This window comes from Musca autumnalis, unplaced genomic scaffold (assembly GCF_047663935.1).
Source record: "Musca autumnalis isolate F117 unplaced genomic scaffold, ASM4766393v1 scaffold_3, whole genome shotgun sequence".
NCBI classification, from domain to species: Eukaryota; Metazoa; Arthropoda; class Insecta; order Diptera; family Muscidae; genus Musca; species Musca autumnalis.
In genome coordinates, this window is record NW_027411866.1 from 52,012,738 (window position 1) to 52,024,608 (window position 11,871).

Below are 11,871 nucleotides of genomic sequence, written 5' to 3' on the forward strand. Positions count from 1 at the left end.
GCCTTTTCTGCCATGAGACCATTTCGAAATAGTGCGAATTGTCAAAATCAGTACTTGTTTTCGCTGCTAAAATTGAAGTTAATTTATTGATGTCAAACAGATTTTAAATCATCGAAGCACTTTATGATAGACTATATTTTTAGTTCTATCATTAGGTGCAAAAATGATCAATGCGGATGGTTTAACGACACGGGATCATGCGATCATGCCATGTAAAAAACATTCATCTTCAAGATTCAAGCCACATACACTCAATGATTGACCTTGCGATTTGTTTATTGTCATGGCGAATGCGAGACGAATTGGAAATTGTATTCGCTTAAACTCGAATGGCATGTCGGTTGGAATCATTGGAATCTTCGGAATGAGAACTTCCTCCCCTTTAAATTTTTCTTTTAAAATAGTGGCGTGAATAACATTGCTTAAGAGTTTTGTGATCAACAAACGCGTTCCATTGCATAATTCCGGTTGGTTGAAGTTGCGAAGCATTATAACTTCTGACCCAACCTTCAGTTACAAATTGTGTGGCGGCAACCCAGGTACATCCAACGAATTCAAGAATTAAGTGGGATAGTAGGTACCATCGAATTGTGTAATTCAAATTGTCTACATTCACGTTTTTAGCCGCTAGAATTGCTCTTTCACTTAACCAATCACAATTTTTTTGGTTGTAAATAATGTTTGGAAACACTTTGTTGATAAGGTCATCCTTAGTTGGGACGAATGTGCAAAAATTCGGCGGAAATGAAATTAGACCATTCAAAGGGTCTACACGGATATAACCATTACCAATATCTAACAGCTGTTTGGAGAAAACTTCGGCTGAGGGATCGTTTTGCAATGAAACCCGCATATTAGTAGTTAGCTCAAGTTTCTGGAAATGAGGCCGCAATGAAGATGATTTCAGGCAAGCATTGATATCATCGGCAGCTGTAGATCCTGGTATGACTGGAATCGTTTGCCGAAAATCATCCGAGAGTTGAATCAAAGCACCCCCAAAACGTCTTGTGTCATTCCGCAAATCTTTCATAGTTCGATTCAGTGCTTTGAACGGACGTTTATGCGACATTGTACATTAACCCAGGTAATGATTTTGCTTGTATTCAAAACTTTGCCCATTGATGAATTTTTCGATATGTTGCATACTGGTTCTTCTACTGATTGAAGGTATAATGGAAGCTTCAACGCCGAATGAGCAGTTCGACAACCATTTGTCTTAACGCATTTGTATCGTATTCTCGTTCTCGATCAAAGGCCTCATATATTGCACGATTTGGCGACGGCATTCCCAGTCCAACACCTGCACATGAGGTAACACATATGTATCTTCAATTATAATCAAAGCTTGGTTGTGCGACTCGTTATTAATCTCAAGATATGAATTCCTCGAATGAACATATACTCGGTGTAAAATGTCTTCTGACATATAATCCTTGTATCCCACAACTCACGTGGGTTTGATGGAAAACATGTGGAGATTATAATTGCAAATAATGTGCGTATCTGACATGGAGATGAAGAGAGAGAGAGAGCTGCTCCACCGATTGTCGTGTCCCAATGCGAATCATATTCAAGCAAATTTAGCTCATAGCATGCAGCGCCTGTTCGAAGCGCCTCAAAAGATGTGAGACCACGGTCATTCACCAACATTAATCGCAAGTAAAAACAGTCATCATTCTTTGCGTGAACAGTATAAATGCGACCAAGAGCTTCAGAAGGACGTATATCAGGGTATCCAGAAACTACATCGTCATGCTTTCGTCGTTGAAATTGTTTCCTTGAGCGTTGTGTAATAACGTGGCATTTTTGTGTGTAGTAATGTGCGTGGCAACGAATCACTTTGACAAATCGAGAAGAAACTGGTCAACGTTGTCGATGGTGGAGTTTGTGCACGTGGAACGGCATTTGCTTCAGCGAAATAAACACGTTGGCCATTCTCAAGATGAACTGACAAGTGTGCAACAGTCGTGATTTCATCATTTAGGTATGGTGCTTGAAGACCAAAAGCCGCCATATCACTACCTTTCGTAACATATTTGCAAATGTCCTTAATTGACTTAACAGAGTTGCAATACTCTACGTTGCAATGGGTCTTAAATGTTTTGGAAAGAAGCGGGGAATATGGAACAACCCATGAGTGGTTGACAGAGAAACTAGGGATAGGTAAGTCGACTTTCGATTAATCGACTTTTTGTAGCCAAAAGTCTAAAAACAGTAGTCGTCTTTTGTCTGGAGGGAATATCGCATAATCGATTATCTTGTGATCGATTTTCGAGTTTGCCTATTGTTTGTTGACTTGGCGGTTTTACTGTTTTGGGGGTTTTACAGTTTCAAAAGAAAATTCGATAATCGACGAATAATCGATTGTCTGCGGTTATGAAAAAGTCGAAAGTAGAGCTGGCAAACCATCGTTGGGAAAATCGATATTATTGATACTTAATTTTTTATGCCAATATCGATGAATAGTTTTTATATCGAAATTATAGAAAAGCACTAAAAACATATGATCTAATTATGGCAAAATACGTGGGGATCTATAGATTGAAAAGTATGGCAAAATATGTGTGATCTAAAGATCGACAAAAATAATAAGGTCTGTACGATAACTTCGCAAGTAAAAAGTACTTGCAAGTACTCAGCAAGTTCTCAGTAACTTCTCTCCACTTATTTTACTCTCTCGAAGCTAAAAATTTGCAGAATCTTATCGAACAACAATTTGCAAAAACTTGCAAGAAGTCAGCTGATTTGACAAACAAATAATTATCTTTCCATATCATAAATTAACGGATGGCCGTCCACACAGTGTTCCTCCTACTCTATGGATGCGCCGCTTTTTGCTGGGATTTGATACCTTAGCAATAAAACAATCATCACTATCTACAAAATATGTAAGTTATTTTACAAAATAAGTAGTGTTCCTGAATTTATTTAGTCGTCTCATCTCTTTTTTATCTTGTTATTATTTTAATAACCAAATTGTTGTTTATGTTTTTGCCAAAAATTGCAAAGTCCACCACAAAACATTCGAATTTAATCAGCTGATTAAACTTGCAAATTCTTACAAGGAAAATTTGGCTTGCAAAAGCTTATAAGTTCTCAGTAACAATAGTCTCCAAAACTCTCCAAAATTCGCTCTCTTTTACTTTATGGAAATGTAAATAATTGAATTATTATTTTTAAGTTTATACTGCAGACAAGCCTCAAGCTTCGCGGGACTTATGAATTGTAATATATTATTTATCCAAATAAAGCAATCAATCTAAAAAAAGAAGGTGCCTTTAAAGGTATTCTATAGAATAGAAGACACAGTAAGAGGTCTTCTATAGAACAGAAGACGCGGTAAGAGGTCTTCTATAGAATAGAATACGCTTGGCAATGTTTATTGACTTCAGCAAGGCGTTTGACACATTATCACATCAAAAGCTATTTAGCATTTTAGAAAGGAATGGAATAAGAGGTCAAAGTCTAATGTGGTTTGAGAACTACTTAAAATACCGAACCTTTCGAGTGAGAATTGATAATTGCACAAGTAATGAACATGGATCAAGGATCCAAACTCGGGCCCATACTTTTTATTATATATACCAATGAAATGGTCAAAACCTTAACTGATAGCACAACATTCTCATACGCTGACGATACGGCTGTGATAGTATCGGATATATCAATCCAAACAGCAGAGTTTAGGATGCAGAATGAAATGAAAAAATTAAGTGGATGGTGTCACGATAACGAACTAGTGATTAACGCAAGCAAAACTAAACTAATGCATCTAAGAAAGAAACAATCCCCAATTACAAATATATCAATAATATTTCATAATTACGAATGCATACATGAACATGTCAGAATCAACGAGCATCAGGTGGATACTTGTACCACAAAAATTTAAGTGGTTGATACATATAAATACCTCGGGGTAATTTTAGATAGCCATTTTAAATGGAAACGGCAAGTTGAAAACATCAGAAAGAAACTTCGAAAATCGTCCTACGCCTTATACCATCTGAGTAACTGTGCCCCATACCACGTGATGAGACAAGCATATTTCTCACTGGTCGAATCATATCTGAGACATGGGATAACGGCCTGGGGAAATTCAACGCACTGCTTAACATTACAAGCTGCTCAAAACAGTATTCCAAAAATAATGCACAAAAGCTTAAACAATTTACAATTGCAACAACAACAAAACAATATTTCATCAAACACAACAAAAAACGACGAAAACCAGCGCCATATGTCAATGCAATACAAGCATCTACACAAAAATTTACAAGTTTTAAATATCAACAACCTATACAAATCAATAATTATAAACGAATTTTCAGATGAAGCCAGCCTGTTACATCACATAGACCACAGTCAAAATACCAGAAGACGAAGTGAAGGAAGGTATAAAATTCCTAGTTTTAAAAATGAATATGAAGACGATCCCTGCACGCAGAAAAATTTATGTTAGAAATATGTTTGGATCCTAACAAATATATGTTTGGGACCGGTTGCAAACAAATATATGTTGCAATATTTTGTAACATACATATCTCAATTTTATATGTTTGGATACCAACATATTTTTTATGTTAGAACATCTTTTTCATGGGTGGAGGGAGGATGTTTGTCAACGAGAGTAATAACAGTGCTCTCGCGGTTGCGGAATGCTGTTTTATAATAAAGAGTTGTGTGTATTGTATAATAGAAGACGTAGAAGCGAAGAAGGGGGCTTTTGTGATTTGATGGCGTATATGCGTCAAACTCGTGTGTTTCTTGTTTTGTTGTTGTTAACCAACGTAGCAGCCGAAGAGGATAAGAAGAAATGGTATGAATTATTTTGTTTTTTCCTTCTTCAGTGCTTTAGCGTAGCGTAGCGTCAAGACGGTAAAGTGAGAGAATAAATCAGTGTTTTGTGTTTTCTTAAAGAAATTGTGCTTTTTAGTAAATTAAATGCCCAATACATTTTATAATTGAATCGAAAAGTTGAATGGAATTATTTTATTGGACAAGGAAGAAATCGCCTTTAGTATTGGTAATTACATACATATGTATATTTGAAATAGGGTATATCCATATTTATTTATCACATAATCATTTGATTCCAGATGCCGATTCCCCAATGATGATGTCAACTTTGAGTAAAATTTGTTTTATTTCACAAGGAGAAGCGTTCAACTACGTTTCTATATATTTTTTTTTAAAGTGTGACTATTTACAAATTATTTCAATCAGTTTTCCTTTTATTACAGTGCGTTATATATTTCTTTGGAATTTTGTGTCTGTTGTTGTTGTGCCTTTCAATAAACAAAAACACCGACATTTGTGGGTATATTATAGAGATATCAAGTGAGCTCTTACTGAGAGCAAGAGAGCATACATTTCAAAGTGTTTTTCATTGAAACTAACGCTCCCTTGCTCTCAGTAATCGCCCACTGGTGCATGTTTTTATTTTTTTTTGTGGCTTTTGGGTTTGTATTTGTTTGCACCCAAACATTTAAATTGTTTGCACCCAAACATATATTTGTTTACACCCAAACATATTTCTGTTTGCACCCAAACATAAAATTGTTTCCACCCAAACATATTTTTGTTTGCACCCAAACATATATATGTTTGCACCCAAACATCTATTTGTTTGCAGACCCAAACATATATTATGTTTGGGACTGTTGCAAACATATATTATGTTTGGGACTGTTCCAAACATATATTATGTTTGGGACTGTTGCAAACATATATTATGTTTGGGACTGTTGCAAACATATATTATGTTTGGGACTGTTGCAAACATATATTATGTTTGGGACTGTTGCAAACATATATGTTTGCTGCAAAATATGTTTGGGACATATGTTAGAGATGCCGTTTTTTTGCCTGTGGATGTCAGTCTCCCAACTGCCATGAATGAGCTACCCCTGAATTTATTTACAACAAGAAACAAAATGAAAAGAAAGAAACTATTAAAGAATCATTTATTAAGTTTGCAAATCTCTATATATCATAAGAGTAAAAAAATCTCTACAGCTGAACTATTAAAAATTTAAACTAAATATTGTATGTATGTAAATTATTTATAATTTATATCCTGCAGACAAGCCAAAAGCTTCGCGGTATTAATGAATTGTACATTTTATTATATACGAAAATAAAGATAAACCAAAAAAAGATATCTCCTATAGAATAGAAGACGCCTTAAGAGGTCTTCTATAGAACCGAAGGCTCCTTAAGAAGTCTCTATAGAATCGCAGACCACTTATGAGGTCTTCAGTAGAATAGAAGACGCCTTGAGAGGTCTTCTATAGAATAGAGGACGACTTAAGAGACCTTCTACACAATAGAAGACTCCTTAAGAGAACCTCTATAGAATAGGAGACACCTTAAGAGGTCTTTCATAGAATAGAAGTCGCCTTAACAGGTCTTCTATAGAATAGAAGACGCCTTAAGAGGTCTCTCACAGTTTGCCTGTAGACTTCCTAGTGAACGCACGCACTTTTGCACAAGCGCATCAAATCTTAACTAAAAACAGTGTTATACACAAACAAATATACCGGTCGGTATTACCAATTTTTTCATTGAAAATCAAAACTAAAATATTGTGAATATTGAAAATGTCTTCTCCACTAGTGGCAAATTCTATGTGCAGTCAATGTTCTTTAAAAATTAAAAACAGCAAATTTTGTTCGCTGTTTCAATTGCGATAGATGTTTTCATTTTAGTCCATGCTGTTCTCTTTCTGAGAGTTCTTACAAGAGCATGGGAATACCTAAAAAAACGGATTGGAAATGTCATATCTGCAATCCGAGAGGAAAATCGCCCAGCAATGCATACGTTTTTGTAAACCAGAATGAGGCAGAGAACATTTTTGGGTCTCTCTTGTGCTCTCAATGAGCGTAAATTTGTTGTTGTTCACAACGTGTTAGCATCTACACAGGCTGTGAGCGATAACAAATTTACGCTCACTTAGAGCACATGGGCTCTCTTGTGAGTCACAATGCCTCCTCCTGTTGTAAACAATAGTGAAAACGAAACACTCCAAAGCCAAGAAAATAATATACAACAACAAACACAATCTAAACAACAAAGAGACGGTGATGATAACGAAGAACTTTCAAGCAAACGGTTCAAGAATAATACAACAACTACTAGTGAAGAAGCATCAACACAAAAGAAAGACATATCTGACCTAAAGGCAGGTATGATCGAAATGCAAAACTGCATAAAACTACTTACAATAAACATAACAACCACAACAACAAATATTACAAACCTAACAATGTTCAGTGGGGAAATAACAGAGCATATTGCTGATATTAATCGCAATGTAGCTACAATAACAACACAAATACAAGAGCTGCAAGTGAGAGACCAGCAAAAGAGTGAAAAAATAAAAGAGCTAACGGAACGCATAGAAAAAATGGAAAAAAAATCAATCGAAAGGAATATTGAAATAGGCAATGTAACAAATGAAAATATAGAAGTACAACAAGTGTTAAGACAAATTAGTGAATCTGTTGGTGTACCTATAAACAGCAATGAAATAAACAAAGCATACAGAATCAAAAGAAAAAATAAAATTATTGTTGAGTTCGTTTCTCTTAACAAAAAAAGGGAAATTATGGACAAAGTCAAGGTACATTTATAGAAGGTAGAAGTGACAATCAGCTGTATTATTACTTTTTTTGTAAATTTAGTTTTCAAAATGTAATAGGGTCTACTCATGAAATTTGAAACTTCGAAATTTGCCTCCATAAAATACTGTTTTTCTTCCTAAACTTGTAGTAAAAATGACCTACGACATTTCTAAATGCCTTATATTTACATTGTCATTCAAATTTGTTCTATTTTGGAGGATTTTCAAAATGTATTTATGTTTTTCCTGAGGACATTTTTGGAACGATCCTATTATTCAATATTTTCTTTGACAATTAATTTTCAATACCAACAATGTTGTTTTTGTAAATTTGTTAGTTGTTGTAATTCGTGCACATACCTTTTATAAATGTACCTTGGACAAAGTTAAGAAGCACAGAATAGAAATTAAATCATCGGATGAAGAGAACAACACCATTTACTACGTAAATGACGAACTCACGGCACATAACAAACACCTTTTGTGGTTGGCGAAAATGAAAGCCAAAGAATCTAACTGGAAATATGTGTGGGTTAAAAACGGAAATATTTATGCACGTAAAAATGAAAATTCACCATTCACCATAATCCACAACACTTCAGATATTGAAAATACCTATAACTGGAGCAAATTAAAGAATAAAGATTATATAGCTGAAAGAAAAGATTAGAAAAATCAAAAATAAAGATACTTTAAAAAAGATCTCAACTCGCATACAAATTATAGTGATAAATAAAATCTGAAATATAAAGGAACGGAATAAAAACTTATAACTACAAATAAATAAACATAATTGATATATAATAAACATAAACAAACATAGGTAATTGATATATAATAAAATAGATAAATAAATTAATTAATTTAATAAATAAAATAATACAGAATTAAAAATGAATTGCACGGAAGAAACACTAAACTGTGTTAACGACATAAATATGAATTATCTGAACTACAGTATGTCGGTAATACATTTAAACATCAGATCATTAAGAAAAAACTTTTTGCCATTTATTACAAATATATCGAAAATAATAAATAAACTCCAATTAATTGTATTAACTGAAACAAATATTTGCGATGACGAAAACCAATACTACTTAATAGATGGATTCAACGCAATATTTCGAAACAGAGAAAGAAGAGGTGGTGGCGTTGCAGTTTATATCAGAGGTGATATTTTGTATGAAGAAATAACAGTTGAACTCGAAGCAGCAGAATCAAACAAGTTTTCATAACAACGACAAACAATAAAAAACTACGGTCATACCAATGTATCAACCACCAAATACGAACATTAGAACCTTCCTATTTGAAGTTGAAAGACTGATAAATTCTGTACACAAACAAAATAACATTATTTTTTTGGGCGATATAAACATTGATACAATGAAGCAAAATGCAACAACAACAAGCTACTTAACTATATTGTCGTCCTACGGTTTACATAGTTTGATTAACAATGTGACTAGAGAGGATAACCACTCGTCGACATGCATTGACCATCTATTCGCTAGGTGGGATAACAAAATGATACATGCTCATGCTGCAGTGATAAAAATCGACCTATCGGATCACTTTGCATTATTCGGATGTGTTGATGAAAGCAAAATATCGTCAAAAAACAAACAAGACACACAAACCAGTGAAAACCTTTTATAAAACAACTATAAAGTTAGTCGACAAATAACTAACACAGATTGGGAACACATAATTAATACATCAGATAATGCAAATGATTTGTTTAATAATATTTATTATACATTCGATAATATATATAAAAACTCCAAAACCCAACAAACCAAAATTAAAAAAAGAAATCCATATCCTTGGCTCAACGAACATATTTTAAAATGTTGCAGTATGAAAGATAAACTTTACAAAAAATGGATAAAAAATAAAAACAACAAAATAAACGAAAAATATATAAACAATTCAACAACAAATTAAATAAGCAAATAATTAAAGCAAAAAACGATTATTATCAAAACCAATTTATATTAAATCGAAATAATGTACGAGGTACATGGCAAGTCATCAACAAAATAGCAGGTAAAAAGACAGAAAACCTAGATGAATCAATACGAAAACACTTTAAAAATGAGTCATTAAGGGAAATAACAGAAAATTTTGCAATAAAGTTTAACGAAAACGTTTCCAATATTATACATTCCTGCCCAATCGTCACCTTAAATACAAGACTGGAAAAAATTATCAACAATTCATTATATTTGGAACTCGCAACCGAAGATGAGATCAATAACATAATGAAGACATTGAACACAAGAAAAAGTGCAGGAATAGATAACATTCGACCAGTCGACTTGAAGATACACGCCAACATATTAACGCAGATAATTACAAAATTAATTAATACCACCATATTTGAATCATTGCTACCAAATAAAATAAAACAATCCATCATTAGACCAATCTATAAGAACGGCGACAGAAAGGATTATAATAACTACCGGCCAATATCTGTATTACCAGTTGTAGAACAAGTTTTAGAGGAGATCGATTAACAAATTTCTTGAAAAAATACAAGATTATACGTAAACAGCAATTTGGTTTCCAAAAAGGAAAGAACATAAATCAACTACTGGGCTATTTTTCCAATCATATCAGTGAATCGATAAGCCAAAATAATAATTGCCTAGCATTATTCATTGATTTTAGCAAAGCTTTCGATACTCTTCCACATACAAAATTAATTGAGACACTCGAAAGAAGCGGTATACGAGGGATTACATTGAAATGGTTCGAAAATTACCTCTCATCAAGGTCTTTTTGTGTTAAATTAGGCGACACATGCAGCACAATGATGGATGCTTCCTATGGTGTTCCGCAGGGTTCCAAACTGGGCCCAATTCTCTACTTAATTTTTTCAAATGAAATATTATACCAGCTTAAAAACAGCACTGCATTGGCGTACGCTGATGACACCGCCATTATTGTTAGCAATAAACCAGTAGACACTGCAACAAACACCCTTCAAAGTGAACTGAATATAATCAGCAGATGGTGTCATGACATTGGCTTAATAGTTAATTCTTCCAAAACCAAAATAATGCACTTTCGGCCTAGAAGCAAACCGAAATCAAACACACAAATAATGTACCATGACACAGATTGTCTGCACATCAACAACAACCAAAATTACGAATGTAATAATTGCAAATGCACCACAAAACTTGAATTCGTAGAATGCTACAAGTATTTGGGAGTTCATCTGGATGATAATTTGAAATGGAAAGTGCATATTCAACACATACAAAATAAACTTCGACAATCCTCTTATGCACTTTATCACCTGGGCAACACAGCACCATATTATGTATTGAGGCAAGCATACTTCTCTTTAGTGGAATCGCATCTCAGGCATGGTATTACAGCATGGGGAAATGCTAGATGCACCAGACTCCTACAAACGACGTAAAATCGGATAGTGAAGCTACTAAATATCAAAATGATGAACCCAACTCAGCAAATAAATCAACACAACAAAGATAAAACCACGAAAGAAATATTCAAAAACTTGTCAATACTAAACATTAATCAACTGTACTCAATATCAATTGTCACTGAATTCATGGAAGACGCTAGTTTAGTGAAGAAAGTGGATCACAATCAAAATACAAGAAGAAGAGCAGAAGGCAAATATAACATCCCAAAGTACAAAAACGATTATGCGAAGTACTCACTCTCAGTATCACTACCAACCGCACTAAATAGATTGCCACAAGAAGTCACCAATGAAAGCAACAAACACACTAGAACTAAGTTAATGAAAAAATATTTTATTAATGATAAAATATAACATTGAAGTCTAAGGCCAGTATGGTCAATATATGAATAACCATTATAGATCTTACACCCACACACAAGCTAATTACAGCTTCGTGGGACCTATAACATAATGTAATGTATTAACAAAATTTTTTTCAAATAAAAATAAATAAATAAAATAGAAGAGGAGGTCTTCTATAGAATAGAAGACGCCTTAAGAGGTCTTCCATAGAATAGAAGACGCCTTAGGAGGTCTTCTATAGAATAGAAGACGCCTTAAGAGGTCTTCTATAGAATAGAAGACGCCTTAAGAGGTCTTCCATAGAATAGTAGAAGCCTTAAAAAGTCTTCATAGAATACAAGACGCCATAAGAGGTCTTCTATAGAAGAGAAGATGCCTTAAGAGTTCTTCTATAGATTAGAAGACGCGGTAAGAGGTCTTTTATAGAATAAAAGAC